This window comes from Spinacia oleracea, chromosome 4 (genome assembly GCF_020520425.1).
Source record: "Spinacia oleracea cultivar Varoflay chromosome 4, BTI_SOV_V1, whole genome shotgun sequence".
Taxonomy (NCBI): domain Eukaryota; kingdom Viridiplantae; phylum Streptophyta; class Magnoliopsida; order Caryophyllales; family Amaranthaceae; genus Spinacia; species Spinacia oleracea.
The window spans coordinates 45,086,716-45,092,458 of NC_079490.1; the positions used below are offsets into that span (position 1 = coordinate 45,086,716).

General features: G+C 36.0%; 1 long non-coding RNA gene across 1 annotated transcript; it reads left to right on the forward strand.

Annotated features, from left to right (window-relative positions):
• Positions 1 to 4,761: 4,761 nt before the first annotated feature.
• LOC110784036 (uncharacterized) lies at positions 4,762 to 5,221 on the forward strand. The gene is made up of 3 exons (XR_002532235.2): positions 4,762 to 4,876; positions 4,983 to 5,040; positions 5,121 to 5,221. It is a non-coding gene; the product is annotated as an uncharacterized lncRNA (long non-coding RNA).
• Positions 5,222 to 5,743: the final 522 nt, after the last annotated feature.

Here is a 5,743-nt window from a genome sequence, read left to right on the forward strand (position 1 = left end):
TTTACCATCCAGATATTCTGATATTGGATTCTCATGTATGATTAGTAATGGTTTTTGGTTCCACATGCAACAAACATCAACTACAATGTATATTTTCTTAAAGTTTAGTAAAACTGAACTGTCATTTTGCCATTTTGGTGAACTTCGGGCATTACTTTGTTGTTTAACTGATAAATTTTTACCATTCATATATCATACCTTGCTTTATCTTGGATTCTCATGTATGATTAGTAACATTTTGTGGTTCAAAATGCAGCAAACACAGCAGTACATTGCAGCAACAGGAGGGCAAGCAGCCATAAGCTCCATACAAAGCTCCATATTTTAACTCATCCAGACATCAAGGTATGTTCACTTTCTGGATTGCTGGTGTATGGCTTTAAGAATTAATATTCTGTGAATTGGGGCATCTGTGTGTATTGAAACTATGAACCATTGCTGGGAAAAAAAAGAAATCGTTTTGTTGGTTAAGCTTGATGCTGAGATTGTGTTTTAAAACTGCTTTTAGATGTATATGGTAGATGTATGCAGTTCTTATTTTCCCTACTGTTGCAGGATTGATATTGTACTTTAGCACTTTAATACTTTACTGCACTAATTTGTGTTTACAAAGGTCTGCTATGAGCATCAAATGCCCTAAAATGCCTCAAATGTTCCTTAGATATTCGCCTTGCCAAGAGCCTTTAAGACAATCACCTCCTTTTCACCGTGTAATGTAGTGCCTTAAGTGCTCCTTTTTGTGCAGTTATTTAGGTTTACTTTTTTAGGTTGTTGTAATAGTGAGGAGGAAATCATATTTCAATTAAAATTAGGAAAAATTGAAAATATAAATCCAACCTTAAGGGGAGGTGGTGAGAGAAGGAAAAGAAAGGCGACCGTTTTATCAAGTGGTATAATAAGTTGGGTTATTCTGTAAATAATTAAAAATGGGATGGTTTTAAGTTATAACTACAGCTTTCTGATCTCTTGTTTAAAAAATTATTCATGAATCCAATATGAATTCATGAATCCAGTGTCTTGTTTAAAAAATAATTGTCGTTTTATTTTTTTCGCTTGTATCATATGTAGGTATGCTAGGCACGCATGATAGCCTATGTTGGGTTGTACGAGATTGGAGGTGCTAAGAAAGGAGATCGTGTCTTTGTCTCTGTTGCGTTTGGTGGTGTTGGCCAACTGGTTAGACAACTTGCAAAATTGAGTGGTTGTTCATTTACAAGGAAGAGTAATTTTGGTAATGGTCAAGGGAAGCGTAGGCAGAATAATCGAATTGTAGATTCAAATATTATTTTTGTGTGAATTTATATTATAAAATTACATTAAACAATATTATTTCAATATTAATGTGAATGAAGTATTTATTGTTTACAATTGTCTATTTTATGAGTATTATGGTTCTTCTATTACCTAACAAAGAAAATTAAAGCAGAATATTAGTGGTGGTATTGGCGCAAAAATACAGGTATTGACGCAAAAATACAGGTCTGTTGAGGGGGGCATTTAAGAAGTGAGCCTCAACAGAGGTGTCTGTTGAGGCGGGCTTTTGTAAAGCCCCCCACAACAGGTCCTTATTTTTCGCTTTGGTTTTGGGCTGTTGAGGCGGGCTTTTGAAAGCCCCCCACAACAGACTACCTGTTGAGGCGAACAAAGCCCGCCTCAACAGCTATGTGAGCTGTTGAAGCCACGTCTGTCGAAGCGGGCCTTGTTCGCCTCAATAAGCCCAAAATGCCCCCCTCAACAGGTATTTTTTCCACTAGTGAATATATCATTTTTATTGTTTGGTATTCAAGTTCCTTCTTTTGCTGACTTGGATTAGAGGTTGATTTTTTGTTTTGTCACTTGGATGTCCATGAGTAGAAGCTTCATTTCAAGTTCGATGAATTGTTTGGTATCGATGAATTGTTGAAGCCATTGGATCTTAGTTTCTGAATGCTTCAGGGATAAATAGGCTAATGGCCTTGTAATCTAATAGGGTCATAGGCAGATCAGCACAGATGAACAGATCAGTTTATGATCTGCACAGTTGCAGATCAGCAGCAGTAGATCAGCTGCTGAACAGATCAGAAACTGATCAGTTCAGCTGCTGATCTGCTGCTGCTGATCTGCAGCTGAACTGATCAGTTTCTGATCTGTTCAAATATTAGATGTTATATTGTTGTCTTTTAATGAAAAGGCTCGGGAATATATGCTCGGGACTATACATGTTAACTAACATTTCCATTTTTATTTGTTTGTGTAGAATCAATTCCATATTGAACCTTCCCTTGCTAAGAAGGACGTTTTTTAATCTGATCTACGTATGAGATTCAAAAATTTCAAAGCCAAGTTGGTGAGTGGCTGGATTTCTAAGACGAGAGAGAGAACTAAGGTAGAGAAAGGTGAAAATGAAGGAGAAAATGATGGTGAAAAAGAAGGTGAAAAAGAAGGTGAAAAAGCGCCACCTATAAAGCTCCCTTTTGACATTTGGAAGCACATCACACCAGAGGAATGGGAGGCTTTTGTTGCACAAAAAACAACTCCACATGCAGTGGTAAATTTTCAAATAATCTACCTACGTACTTAATAAATTTATTGTTTACATTTTGCATTGAAGTTGACATGTATACTTTGTAGGAAAAGCGCAAAAAGTGTTTTGATTCTACAAAGAAGAAAAAACATAGTCATCGGCTAGGTCCCGAGACTTATGAAGAAAAGAGGAAGAGATGGAAAGAAAAAGGATTATACCCCAACAGTGGCAACACCCGTGCCAATGATTGGTGGTGTTCGATGCATAGTCTCGACAAAAACGGGAAATATATAATTGTTAATCCCGAAACAAAAGAGGCTTGTGATAAACTAGTAAGTAAATGGAGTGATTTTCAATAATATATATATATATATATATATATATATATATATATATATATATATATATATATATATATATATATATATATATATATATATATATATATATATATATATATATATATATATATATATATATATATATATATATATATATATATATATATATATTATACATTTTGTCTACCTTTAGTGTTAATATAACAATCATTTTTTATATTGTTTTCATAAAATAGGTTGAATATCAACAAGCATGTGCTGAAGGCAAGGTTTCTACATTTTTAAACAAGGATCCCTTGTACATGACTCTTGGACCTGACCCTCCCGGGCATCCAAGAGCTTTTGGAGGGGTACGTGTTAGCTTGAAAAAGGCGTATGGTGAAGAATATCGCAAGCCCACCAACTCAAAATCCATTGCTTCTTCAACAGCTTCATATATTGCTTCGATGAGAGAAGAACTGAAGAAGGAGATAACTGAGGCAATCCTACAACAGATGGGCTTACAAAGCTTGGAGTTGCCCCGCCGTAGCCCTTTGGATTCATCAAGCCAACCAATTCTTGACCTTCAACCACCTACTGAAGGTCAAGAACCTACTGGAGTTCAACCACCTGCTAGAGTTCAACTGCCTACTGGAGTTTAACCAATGCTTGAATTAAAGGTGAGGTGAATTGTGGAGTTTTAATTTAGTAATGTTCTTATATAAATTTTGGAGTTTTAATTCATTCAATAACGTGATGGCTATTTTTACTCGTGACGGTTGAATGTTAGGAGGAGACGCCTTGTGAACTACTACACCCGGGACAATCAAATGGTGATAAATTGTATGTGGTGGCCGATGCGAATGCACAACCACAAAGTGACCGGCCACTAGTCCACTTCAAGCAAGTCCTGAGTGGTTATTATGCGGTCAGCCCATACAATGTTCATGAAGACTATTTGGATTGGATACTTCCGGTGCCCAATGATTTTCTCCATACTTTGGGCGATGCCTCCGGTTCTTATGTACTATGGCCATTTGCATGGGTGAAGTTTTCAGACGAGGTGCTTTGTGTTTCTAATTCCACACCTTTCTATTTTGCATAACATTTCCTATATGTTTCGATAAACAAGTTTTTTCATAATCTCTTGGTTTTGTAAATTAACCTTGCAGATCATCAAGAAACTAAAAGCGCCACCAAAGACAGCTAAACCAAAGAAACCACCAACTCAAGCTAGCAAAGATGGTCAACGATCAATGGAGTTGATTGCAAAAGGAAGTTCACAAGGCAAGAGTCAAGACTACGAACTTAAATCATCGAAAGGTTCAGTTTCTCATGCAAAATTACTTGTGGAATCAGATGTGTTTGACTCTCTTAGTAAGCCGTGCAAATGGTTGCATAGTCTTGTTAGTGGGTTACCGGGTGATAATGCTATTGGAGTTGAGATGGACATGTCATTATTCCACTTTTTTTAGCATGGCATAGCATGGGTAACTAAAGACGATATATGTGAATTCCTTAAAGGTGATATGCTTAATATCTCAATGATACAAGTCTTCATGAGGTAATTAATATAGTTAGTTATGGTAATATATTTAATAAGGTAAATGGTGTGCCAAGTTTCGATTATTCTTATGTTTGCTTGTTCTTTAGGTCACTTCAGTTCGATGATTTTTGTTCGGATAGTCATATTGGGTGGTTGGATCCACAATCAATAAGTGGTGCTAGTTGCATGAACAATCGAGCCGAAGTCAATCAATATCTCGATGGCGGTATCCGTCAATGCACAAAAGCTAAAAACAAGTTCATATTAGCTCCGTACTTTGAAGAGTATGCCTTTGCTTTAATATCTTTATTGTCCTACATTAGTGTCGATTCTAATGATATTTTGTGATTTTAGTGGCATATTATGGATTATTAAACCACTATTTTGTGATTGCAGCCTCCATTGGATGCTCCTTGTGATATGTGTTCCAAGCCACACAATTTATCAATTTGATTCTTGTCGTCGAGATCCATTACGATCCGTGTTGGTCAAGTCACTATTGAATAAGTACATTCCGTATTTTTTTTTTGTACATATCAAATAAAACTTGCAATCATATTTTACATTCAAGAATTTAATGTTAATTAACGTCCAATGAATTGTGGAATTGCAGAGTGTTGATGAAAATGAATGTCAAAAAAAGCGCACTTCCTCAATGGAAATCAGTTAAGGTAAATAATAATTTGTTCACTACTTATTGTACGGCCAAAACAATTATATTTCCTATTAATTTATGTTCTCTTTAATCTAGTGCGCCCAACAAGAGGGTGGGGTCGAGTATGGCTATTACGTGATGAAATTCATGCATGACATATTCAAAAGTTGCAAGGAAGTTCAAGATCTGGAAAAGGTACATAAAATAGTATATTTATGATGTATTATTAGGCTAGAAATTAGTTTAAAAAAACTATTTGCCTATAATTGGCATGAACCGTCAAAAATGTCATTTTGGGCCAAATATGACCTATCGTAATTGCCATGAAATCTGTCACTTAGTTTCTCTTATAATTTTCATATGTTCTTCATTTTTCTTTGCGCTATCGGAATATTATTGATATCGGAATGCTTCTCATGTGACTTTTATGCTTAATGTGTGTTGCAAGATACAACTAATGTTAATAACTCATTTGTAGCTCTAAAAATGAGCAAACGAGCAAAAATAATATCGCAATGAGAAAGTAGACAATGGACCAAAGGCCTGTCACAACTGATCAGTTTCTGATCAGCACAGTTGCAGATCAGCAGCAGCAGATCAGCTGCTGAACAGATCATAAATTGATCTGTTCAGCAGCTGATCTGCTGCTGCTGATCTGCAGCTGAACTGATCAGTTTCTGATCTGTTCAGCAGCTGATCTGCTGCTGCTGATCTGCAAC